The following is a 12,973-nucleotide window of genomic DNA, read 5'->3' as shown; positions in this document are numbered from 1 at the left end:
ATTCGGAACACAAGTCCAAACACTCGACTACAAGTCGTTACATCACGGCGACAATTAACTCCAAACGCTCGCATGTCTTTGAACCTTAATGCGCGTTTTGATGGCTGAGGAAATACGAGTTTTTTTCTCACGTTATTTAAAAAACTGTCATTTGTACCGGACCAGGTTTTTTTTAAAAGATATATATATATTTCTTTTGAGTGTCTGGGGATAATCTGCATAATTACTAATTTGTAAATGGTGGGGTTGAGGTGATTTTCTAATATTAAATGTATACTGCCTGTACAAAAAACGCAACACTCAGAACGCATATTTTTATAAAATTCGGTATACGAATCCCCAGGATGGATCCACCTTGTCGTGGTCCTGGGGCTCAGTACCGCTCTACAAGCCAGTGGTAGTGGGGAGCTAACGGATCCAACACCTGCAAGTCCAATCCATCCCCAGGAAGATCTTCGGATCTTCCTCAGATTGGACTTGTTCTTCCGAACCCAGTTGACAGGGGGCTGGCATCTTTGTCAGTCCCACGTCTTCTGGTTCAGTATACCACGTATATGCAAATATACGTACCTTTCCCCCATGTATGATTTATAAACACTATGGCCATGATCTTCGGATCGGTGCCCGGAGAGGGGTTTTTAAACTTTTCCCTCTTTGTCCTCCCTCCCCAAAAAAAAAGTACACGAATCTCAACAATATTAATTGTATAACAAATAGTTTAAAAAGCTCCACAACTTCCAATTGTATAAGAAAAGAAGTTTCAAAAATGTATTAATTTTATAACAAATGACTTAGGAAGCTTTACAACTGTCTTAATTGCACACAAAATAGTTTTAAAAGTTGTATTAAATATACAAGAAGTCTCAGAACTGTCTTAATTATATAACAAATGGGTTAAGAAGTCTCCCAACTGTCTTAATTGAATAACAAATGGTCTCAAAAGTCCCACAACTGTCTTAACAAATGATTTGAGAAACTCTCAAAGTCTCAGAACTGTTTTAATTATATATATAATGGCTTAAAAAGTCTCATAATTGTCTTAATTGTATAAGAAATTGCTTATGAAGTCTCACTACTGTTTTAATTGTATAACAAATGCCTTAAGAAGTCTCACAACTGTCTTAATTGTATAACAAATGGCTTAAGAAGTCCCACAACTCTCTTAATTCTATAACAAATGCCTTAAGAATAGTCTCAACAAATAGTTTAAGAAACTCCACTACTTCTAACTGTATAATAAATGACTTAAGAAGTCTCACAACTGTCTTAATTGAATAACAAATGGCTTAAGAAGTCTCACAACTGTCTTAATTGTATAATAAATGGCTTAAGAATAGTCTCAAAAATGGTTTAAGAAGCTCCACAACTTCTAATTATATAAGAAATGCCTTAAGAAGTTTCACAACTGTTTTAATTGTATAACAAATGGCTTAAGAAGTCCCACAACTGTCTTAATTCTATAACAAATGGCTTAAGAATAGTCTCAACAAATGGTTTAAGAAACTCCACAACTTCTAATTGTATAAGAAATACTTAAGAAGTCCCACAACCATCTTAATTGTATAACACATGGCTTCAGAACTCTCACAACTGTATTAATAGTAAAACAAATGACTTAAGAAGCTTCACAACTTCAAAATTATCCTTTTTAGGACTAATTTATTAGCTCGTCTACAGAAATACATTAAACTTTCTAGAAGCCTCCCATGTGAATTTATCTTGCTACCCAGATATCTCAAACCCAATCCCCAATTGATTGATATCTGTGAGATATGATGGGGCGACACTTAACGAATTTGCAGCCCCCTCCATGGACTCTTAATGAACTAGGACGTGAGATTCAGTTAAGATTGTTGTTTAATTTTTTGATCAATTACTATTTAGTAGTAGGTTAATATTTGCTGAACAAAATTGGAATAAATAAATTGTATTTCTCAGTGTTGCATTTTTTTGCACGCAGTATATCTTCCTAAAGTTCCTATTGGAAATTTCAATAAGTTATTTCAAAGTTTATTACAGAGAATTTTCGACGTTCTGCAAAATTGAGAGTCACCATGTAAATTCTATTTAATTTTCTCGTTCATTACAGCACCAACTGGATAATAATCGTAAAAGAGGCCAACAAAAAGTCAAAAGTCCTAAAATGGTCAAGAGCAACCGATCAGATGTTTGATTTTATATGTTTATAAAAAATTGTGAGTTATCCTCGTAAGGTCACGGCGTGTAATTGGTTGTATAATAAGTGATTAGCCGTTTTAGTCGATTTTCCTTTCGAAATGATCGAATGCACGGTAATTGCACCAAACTCGTACCCATATAACAGATCAGTAATTTAGATACAATATTCCGTAATCCTGAAAACGGCCGAACGTGCATATCTTAACAGTTACGCCTTAATAGTCAGGAAGCAGTGCGACCAATTAAACGGCTCAAATTATATTTTCGTTATTTTTCGCTTTCGGTGCAATGGAAAGTTTACGGTTCCAACGATGTGCAGTTATAATAAATGGAAACAGTCCAGAAAATCAAGATCATGATCAACTGTAATATTAATTTAGCAATACGTGCGGTAATTGTGAGGAGTTCCTGCGACTAATATTCACTTAACCCATTCAAACGAGAATGCGATGGTTATTACTGCAGATGCACAATACCTTTTCCTAATGGACTTGTTTTTTTCTATCGCTAACGGATTTTCACGTTCAGCTGATGGGAACGGATATTATTTTATTAAATCTTCAATTATCTAACAAAAATGTTGGCAACATACCAATTGTACGATTTTCACATGGAAAATATTCGTTGACGCGCCAACCAAATGGCCGAGCCCAAAAACGTCGGGGGAAAATTGTAGACCTCCTCCGTATAATAAAGAGATTTATAAACAGTAAATTAAAATAATAACGTACAATTTAACCGACGTGAACCGCATCGATTTTTTCCACAATCCGAACAATCAATAAACGCGGGGTCCATTGTGGCACAAATTAAATTTAGCCTCCGATCGCGAGCTAATAAATTCGTATTGAAAAGTTTTAATGTGAACCGCATCTGCCGCATTGAACGTGGCCACAGCAATCAGCGTAATTCATCAGAGCGGTCGCCGGTCGGACCTTGAGCCGTTCAATAATTCCATCCCATTGAATTATCATTCGATTCGAAAGACAATTTGGTGCGACCGGTCGGACAGCTACCGGTTAGTCGCAGCTACGGACGCGAAACCATTCTACAGATATTTTAATTATGGGATGACCTTCTCCGAAACGGAGAATTACGTCCGCGTCGGGATGTGCGAACGCCTTCCACTAATCTAAATCAAATCTCTCAAAAAGGTAATGAACTTAAACGTTTGGATTATCAAAGACATTTAAAATAATACCCTATTTTTGTATTGAATTTAAAAATATATACAAATACGGAAGATTTTGAAAATTATTAAAAATTAATATATAAAAATACTAAATTATTAATAAATAAATATTCGACATCTAAAACTTTAAGAAAATTAAAATTAAAAATTGTTATTAAAATATTTCTTGTATATTTATAAAATACAATTTAAAAATATACATTCTGGAAAATTAAAATATTTAAAAATTATTAAATATTGGTATATAAAAATGAAGAATTATTAATAAACAGCGTCTACAAATTAAATTAAATTAAAATTTTGTATAAAAATAGATATTTTAATATATTTCTCATCATTATTTCCACTTTTCTGTTAAATTTGTGCTTATTAAATTATATAATAATCAATTTAAAAGTATTTACAAATACTAGAAATTCTAAATATTTGAATTATTAAAAATTAGTATACAAAAATACAAAATTAATAAATAATCAGCATTAAATAATTTAATTAAAAATTTGTAGCAAATTATTAAAGATATTTAAAATATGTCTCAGTAGGTATTTATCTACTATTTTTTGTTACATTTGTATTTAAAAATTACATAATAATCAATTTAAAAATATTTGCAAATTTTCGAAATTCTAAATATTTGAAAATTATTAAAAATTAGTCTACAAAAATACTAATTATACATAATCAGCATTAAATAATAAAATTAAATAAAAAATTTGTATCAAATTATTAAAAATATTTAAAATATTTCTGAGAAGGTTTCAATCTGCTACTTTTTGTTAATAGGTAATAGTTGATAAATAACTAAATTATAATTTAATTAAATTTAATTAAAATAATTATAATAATAATTAAAAATTTATTTCAAATATCAAATTAATCTTCAAAAACACAAAATTATTAAGAAATACTCAGAATTAGATAATTAAATTAAATTGAAAATTTATATGAATTTATTAAAGATATTTAAAATGTTTCTGAGTGAATTTTTATCTCTTATTTTTTGTTAAACGTGTATATATCAATTATATGGTAATCAATTTAAAATAATATATAATAATTATTATTATAAATTCTGGAAATACAAAATATTTGAAAATTATTAAAAATAATATAAATATAAAAATTATTAAAAATAATAAAATATATAAATAAAAAAATTATATCCAATTATTAAATATATTTAAAAAAATTTCTGTATAGGTTTGTATCTTCTATTTTTGTTAAAATTGTAATAAATGTTATAAATTAATTAATATTTCCTAAATGGGTTTCTGTATTAAAATTTTTATAATATTCAATTTTAAAATATTTACGGACATTGGAAATTTAAAATATTTGAAAATCATTAAAAAATAGCCTATAAAAATTGAAAAATATTAATTATTAATCAGTACGAAAAATTAAGTCAAATTAAAAATTTATGTCAAATTATTAAAAAAAAAATTCTAATTCGATTTTCTATCTGTCATTTTTTTGTTAGGTTTGCATTTATAAATTATGTAATACTTAATTTCAAAATATTTGCGAATTCAGGAAATATAAAATATTTAAAAGATATTAAAGACCAATTTTTAAAATATAAAATTATTAATAAATAAATAATCAGCATCAAGAAAATAAATTCAATTCTTAGTTTGTATTATTTATTAAAAATTTTTAAAATATTTCTTTATAAGTTTCTATCTCCTCTTTTGGTTAAATTTAAATGTTTAAATTATAAAATAAATTATAAAAATTTAAAATTCTTGAAAATTATTAAAATTTAAATGAGAAATAAATGTAAAATAATTTATACTTAAATATCAAATATAACTAAAATTAATTTTTTTTTTCAAATTGTGTAGATAGAAAAAATATTTAGGTAAAGGTTAATTGATTTTATTTATAATTTTTTTTTTGTTATTTACAATTTACAAAATAATCAATTTAAAATATTAAACATTGGTATAAATCTAAAATCTGTAAAATACATAATAAATATAATAATGAAAAATAATCAAGTGGCCTGTTGTGGATTTTAACCAATGGTTTTCTTCGTTTGGTATTAAAACACAATTTTTTAAAAATTTAAATGCCTACTAAGAAAATAAAATTTTTAATTAAAATATAATTTGGTAATTTTTTATCCTAAATTCTTACAAAACCGCAATATTTACACTGTCCAGCATTTCGTGAGACTCTCAACAAAAAAACAGCACTAAACCAACCATTTAACAACATTAGACCAGATCAAATTGAAAAAATTCGAAGCGCTCCTGATACGATTCGATTTGGAAATTTAACCTTATTTTTTTGCCACAAATACAGTTAATCCGTAATTGGTCTTTTCGTGTACAAAACAATTCCCAAAGAGCACATATTGTTTTCGTATATTTGACATGGAAGTAAAACATGTCATAACCATGTTACATATTTGCACGCACACTTAACAAAAGTCCGAAAGTTCTTGTTATTCTCGTTTCGCCATTGCATAATTGTTTATCTTTGTCGAATATTTAAAACGTGCAATTTTCGACCTTTTTTTTCTAAATGGTAATTTCAGTCAGGATAACTGTAAGCACACAAAGGTCGATTGTGTTTTAAGAGTAACATTCTCATAGCGTGAAATTTATAATTATAAAATGTTAATTTTGTTAGGAGGCACTTAATTACCGGCCTCAGTTTCACTTACGTTGATGATATCAACGTGTAACATAAACTAATTTCAAGATGTGTTCTGAAGTGCAAATTTTAAACGGTTGTCAATCACCGATATTTATTTAATAATATCCCAATGGCGAAAATATGTTGCATAATTGGAAATATTTATTTTTGCCGACGATCATTAACATAAATTTGCCAGTGTTAACGACATTGAATTTAATTATCATTTTTTTAACGGTTTTCTTGCCTGGAGAACGACTTGTGTTGTACCAACGTATTTTTCCAGCCCGTCCAAATCACCAGCATCATCATCGATAGATTTTTCCACGACAAAGACCGGACTGTCAAAGCTCAACCTTTGGCGCTTTCAAAGAAATCGTGACTGTCGCTTTTTCAAAACCCAACCGATTGATCGGCACAGAATGGTGATTAAGTCAATCATTATTTTGATCATTATCATTCAAATTAAACTTCTTACTCCGGTTATATATATGCATTGTCTTTTTTTTGTGTGGATCGCAATCCAACCTTGGACATGATGAACAAACTTTCCAGAAAACGCACGCACCCAATGCATAATTAGCGTCAGCATTGCCGAGTTATGCAGATTTTAAAAACACATATTTCACAGAACAATATTTCTCAACCGCGGCGACGTTTTATTACAACAAACTAGATTCGTACAGCGTTTTAATTTTGCAAATGCGCGTTTACACGTGTCACTTGTTGGGTCATAGTTTAGAATTTATTGCGGCACTTTTGACTAAGTGTCTCGGTTAATTATTTGTTGCTCTTACTCCCCACATTTAACTGTTCCAGGAAACACTGAAATACAAGATAAAAGTATGTTTTTACCAATATTGAAACCGTTTTCTAATAAACATGTTGATGGTTGTTTACAGTTTTAAAGATACATTGGCAGATATGTTGCAAGAAGGAATTCATCATTTATCAAGGATCTTTCAACAGTTGTTGTTGGCGCAAATAAAGCCATATAAATATTAATCTCGTTAAAATCTCGCAGTTTTCGCATGGAATTCATTAGCCAACTGTTTGGTGTGTTCTCTGCGATACGACATCGGCCAGTCACATTAATTAGAGCGCCTAACTGATTAAACTGGCATGGTCTTGTGTTAAACCACAACTCATATCGTGGCAACATAAATTTTAATTTTATCGATATTGTAAAGAACATGCTCTTTGAAGCGATGAACATTAAAAAAATGAGGACAACGCACGGTACAACAATCTATCGATATAATTATGTTGTAGATGTTGAACTTCTTGGAGGTCATTTTACAGATATCTCAGGCTCGTGAACACCAGATTACTCGGACGAAAAGAGGGACGATGCAACGAAGAACATAGCACTACGTGTTTTTTTAATTATGTAAAATGCCAACAGGAAACAATATTAAAAACCTACTTAAAACAAGAGAACATATATGAAAGCAAAACTAATGATTTAATTGGAATCTAATTAAATTATAAAAATGAATAATGCTCCTGTATGTATGTAATAATAATAAATAGAAAGTATAATAGTAAAAGTATTTTCAAATATTATTCAATTAAAAATAAATTAAAGAATAAATAAAAGAAATGAAGATAAAATAATAAATTTAAAAAATATTAATTATTTCAAATAAAATAATTTCAAATAATTATTAAATTAAAAAATATACAATATTTCTCAAGAATGAAACATATTAAAACATAAAGATAAAAAATAACAAAGTTCAATTACGTAAAACAATTTACTTAAAAACAGATTTAATGAATAGAAAAATATTTTTAAAATAAAAATTTTAATATAAATAGTATATTTGAAATATTTTCAATTAAAAAATATATAACAAATTATACAGCTGTTCAAAAATAATAAATAAAATATATGTACCACATTAATAAACATACTACATTTACATAATTTCCAAAATTAACAAATTTTATAAAATTGATTAATATAAAACACAGATTTTAAATGGATAAATAATATCTTTAAAATAAAAATAACTATAAATTTTTATATAAATAGTTATATTTGAAATATATTCAATTAATAAATATATAATAAATTAAACAGCTGTTCAAAAATAATAAATAAAATATATGTACCAAATTAGAAAACATAATTAATTTACAAAATTTCTAGAATTAACAAATTTTATAAAATTGACTAATATAAAGATAAAAAATAACAAAATTCAATTATATAAAACAATTTACCATTTTTAATTAACAGAAAAAACAGAGTTTAAATGAATAAAAAATATCTTTAAAACAAAAATAACTGTACATTTTTGTATAAATAGTATATTTGAAACATACTCAATTAATAAATATATAGTAAATTAAACAGCTGTTCAAAAATAATAAATAAAATATATGACTAAATTAAAAAACATAATAATTTTACAAAACTTCTAGAACTAACAAGTAGATTAATATAAAGATACAAAAAAAAGCAAAGTTAAATTACGAAAAACAATTTACTATTTTTAATTATCAAAAGAAAACAAATTTTAAATGAATAGAAATATATCTTTAAAATAACTATAAATTATAAATAGTTCGAAATATATTCAATTAAAAAATGTATAACAAATTAAACTGCTGTTCAAAAATAATAAATAAAATATATCTACCAAATTAAAAAACATAAATTCATAAAACTTCAAGAATTAACCAATTTTATAAAATTAATTAATATAATAACATAAACTTAAAAAATAAAACAGTTTAATTACTCAAAGCAATTTAAAATTTTGAATTAATAGAAAAAATAAATTAAAATATATCTTTATATATATATATATATATATATATATATATATATATATATATATATATATATATATATATATATTCATAAATATTAATGTAGTACAGAAATATATTTAGAATGATTTAGTGGTTTAAAAAAATAAAATACATTAAAAAAGTAATTACAAAAATATTATAACTAATAATAAATGTATTAATTAAACAACAGAGAATAAAACAATAAAAATTTAAAAATTGTAATTATTTAAAAAGATATTACCATTTTAAGTGATAATTCAAGGCTTTTTAAAACAAAAAACTGTAAATATTTTTTAAAATATCTCCCATAAACATAAAATTTCTCAATCTTTTGACTTCCTTGGATAAATTCCAAAACCCGTCGCGAATCTAACTATTGCGATACCAGACCATGTAGAAATAAATCAATTACGGTTCGTTGTCGCGAAAAATATTTCCTTGGGTGGTTAATTAATTTTCACAATCGGGGACTTTGTTACACTTAGCGCTGTTCATGGATATTGATTAATGCAAACGTCGATTGTGCACAATGGAAAAATGATTTCTTGACATTTAATTAAAGTACTATTTATTAACAATTGTAAAAACCATTACAACATGTATGGACAAGATCGATTGAGCAACACGATTAATTTATTAACCGTGATATTTAGTTCATTAACCGTTTTTTTAACAATTTTATTGAAACCTCATTTCAAAAACAGAATTTCAAACGTGTTTTCAGACGTTCCATACAACGGCCTTGTTCAGCTGAATATAAAGTGGAGTAATAAGTTTCCAATGATATATAAGCAGAGTTTTATTGCTTTTCTTCTAATTTCGTCTGTCTAATGGGTTATTGTTCCGGCGGTAACCCAAATGCAAGGTGCTACTTAGTCTTTAAAATATACCTTTGGAAATAATGGGTAATAACGCATGCTACCGTTATCGTGTCTCGTCTTTACATACCACTTTCGAGATTTCTCGGAATTTAATTTATCGTCCAGTCCGACCCGTCAAATGATTTTTGCGTTTATGCAATCTAACATTTTAAACTGAATTTGTTTTTAATGTCTTTTGGATTATCTGTGCCACTTTTACGTGTGCTAAATAAACAATATTTATCTGAGATGTTGAAGGAAAAATTCACTTTTGATTCCTTCTTGTCTCTGATCTTCAGAAATTAGTTTGCAGAATTGTCAACGTCGCTGTGAAATCGCAAATAATCCGTAAACGATGTAACAGTTTATTAATAAATATTATAAATATTTTACCCAAATTAACTGTAATTTGTTTTTATAATTACCAGTACAGTTACCGTGATGCCATTGTTTATGGTTTATGAAGTTTTTTCGTTTTCCTAGTTCCGATTCTATGTTAATTCGGTTTTCTACATTAATTGTAAAAAAATACAGTTAAAACAATTGAATTATTTAGTCAGTAATGGTGACTTAAGTGTTTTTATTTCGACTGTTTAATTAGCATTTTATAAGCATTTGATTTGGTCTGTTTTTGTAATTTAGTTTAGTAATTTCAACATTGCACAGCAATAAAAAAATGTAATATTTTTAATTTATGTAAATTTGTTTTGGGAAGATCAATGCTTTTATTGAACTTTCCGAAAATTAACATATCACATACATAAATATTAATCGGAAAAAGAATCGATGCGTGTTATTGATTTTTAATGCATTCGAAACATTTTATTTGATAAACACGTTTTATCATTATTTTTTAAGGTTTAATGTCTTCAAATTCTATTACCACTGTCACTAAAATAAAATGCAATTAACATTTGAAATGTTAAAAATTCACATAAACTCAAATTCCAATTTATACAAGTAATAAACATTAAATGTGTTGCAATAAATTTGGATTGTATATTTTTTTGATTAAATTTTAACCAAGCATTAAATTTAAAAATGTTAATTACTGCTTAAAGAAAAAAGTTTAATGAAGGGTAACTTAATAACCACATTACTAATATATTTATGTGGGTAATTATTTCACTCAAATAAGATTATAATTATATATTTTACAAATATTATTATTTGAAAATGTTCTTAAACTATTTTATACATTTTTTGTAGCCTTATGTAATCTTATGTTACCACATTAATTTAGAAAAAACCTAATTATTAATTATTCATTTATATTAAAACCGCAAAAAAAACAGGTGGGGGAAGTCGAATTGGCGCCCAACGGAGATCATTAATCGAAACAAACTTGAAATTATAATTAAAGTATTTTAATAAGATACGTTTGCATTAATGTTTCTATCAGGATTGAATAACTTATTAATATTTTAAAATATTTAATCACATGAAAATAACAATATGTGTATTAGATGTATAATAAAATATATTAGGGGGAATTTCAGCCATTCAAAAGGTGCTAATTAGTTGATTTTTTGTGTAATAATTTATGTACCGATAGTAGAACACTAATTACTCATTGAAGCAGAGTAGGAATTTCATAAATGTTTGATACGCTATAATAATTAAATGTTTATATCTGAGGATGGGTTATTTTATTAAATTGTTAGTATATAAAATAAATTTTACAATCAAACATATTTTTAATCACGTAATAATAGGAACTTTTAAAGGTATAAGAATTTATTATTAATAATTAGTAATATTTCATTATTTTAAAGGATTTTATTAATTCACTTATTGATATTAATTAACTATTTAATGGATAATAATAAAAATTAGTAGTCAAAGATGAAATTACAATTAAATATTTATGTTTAACAATATTAGTTATTAAACAGTAAAAATTAAAACAAAAATTAATTAAAATATATGGCGCCCAACTTTTTGTCATAAAAGTGAGAAAAATATGTTTTATGACTAAGAAAGAAAACAACACTTTTTGTGGGCTACTAAATTGGTAAAAATATAATAAAATGCTTATTTTATTTTATTATTGAACATTGAGAAAATGTAGACACTAAAAATTAAAACAAATTTAATTAAATTGGCGCCCAACTATTTATCATAAAAATGAAAAAAAATATATTTATGGCTAAAAAAGAAGAAAAACTTTCTGTGGGATACTAAATGAAATAATGAAAATGATTTTTTCATTATTATAGAACATTGGAAAAATATAGACAGTAAAAATTTAAACAAAATTTAATTAAATTGGCGCCCACCTATTTATCATAAAATTGAGAAAAATATTTTTTATGACTAAGAAAGAAAGAAAACTTTTTGTGGGCTACTAAATTAGAAAAAATGTAATAAAATGATTTTTTTGTTATTATTGAACATTGAGAAAATGGTGTGGAATGTTGTTCAGATCCGATGATATTTGTTCACGTTGGATTCTTATAGCAAACCAAAACGATTGTATTCCGGTACACATAACCGACGTACACAAAGGAATGTGCGTTGAGCGTTCGATTTTTGCAGAAACAATGTCTTGTGAGAGTTTGTGCACTTTGTGTTGCGACCATAATGGAGTGAAGAGGAAAAATAAAACACACGGTGACCATTCAAATAATGGGTAATATTAAGTGGTGTAAAAGCATGCGGTTAACTGTTAAAGGCGTTCGCATTCTTGCGACCGGTTGTATTTTGATTTTTGGTCGGTACCACGGTTAAGATTCGATTTAATTTGGTGGCGTTTTATGTGAACGCGTACCGTAAAAAAGGTAATCGCCTGATAACAGTACAAAAACGGGCCAGATGAACTGTCTCACCTGCAAGAGACCGGTTGGTTGGTTGGTCGGTGGCAGCGATCGAAGAACTGGCCACGGCAACTGATAAGTATTATTCTCTCTCAATCGGCACAATTCACTTCCACACGCCGACAATTCGGCTCAATTCCCAAATCACCACAGCACCACAGACACCGTTCAAAAAAAAAATAAATAAAATAACCGCACGGTTCACTTAAGGGCGTCCAATGATCCGGACCCAAACAACAATCGTTCAGTTTGATGCAAGTATGCGCAGAGTGGCTCGTCGTTTGGTGCGTACTCCGCGACTCTTGCCAAGCGACTTGACCACCGCTCTTTTCGCTCAAAAGCGTCCGGCCACGACTCGATACGAGCCCACCATCTTTCTCTCGCCGCCAAGATATCGGACGGTCTTCTCTCGCTCTTCGCTGCCCCCACCAAAAGGCTTTGTCACCTTCTTTCTTACCTGGATACGTTGTCTGAACGAG

At 27.4% G+C, this 12,973-nt stretch overlaps 1 protein-coding gene across 2 annotated transcripts in view; it reads right to left on the bottom strand.

Moving 5' to 3' along the window:
* LOC109595739 (protein Shroom) overlaps positions 1 to 12,766 on the bottom strand; it is a 163,475-nt gene extending 150,709 nt beyond the window's left edge. For both annotated transcript variants that reach the window (XM_020011159.2, XM_049963897.1), the window contains exon 1: positions 12,507 to 12,766. The gene's annotated coding sequence lies outside the window, so the exon portion shown is untranslated. The remainder of the gene's footprint in view (positions 1 to 12,506) is intronic.
* Positions 12,767 to 12,973: the final 207 nt, after the last annotated feature.

The sequence above is a fragment of the Aethina tumida genome, chromosome 2, assembly GCF_024364675.1.
Source record: "Aethina tumida isolate Nest 87 chromosome 2, icAetTumi1.1, whole genome shotgun sequence".
NCBI classification, from domain to species: Eukaryota; Metazoa; Arthropoda; class Insecta; order Coleoptera; family Nitidulidae; genus Aethina; species Aethina tumida.
The sequence above is the reverse complement of the archived record's forward strand: the minus strand, read 5'-3'. Positions and strand labels throughout refer to the sequence as shown.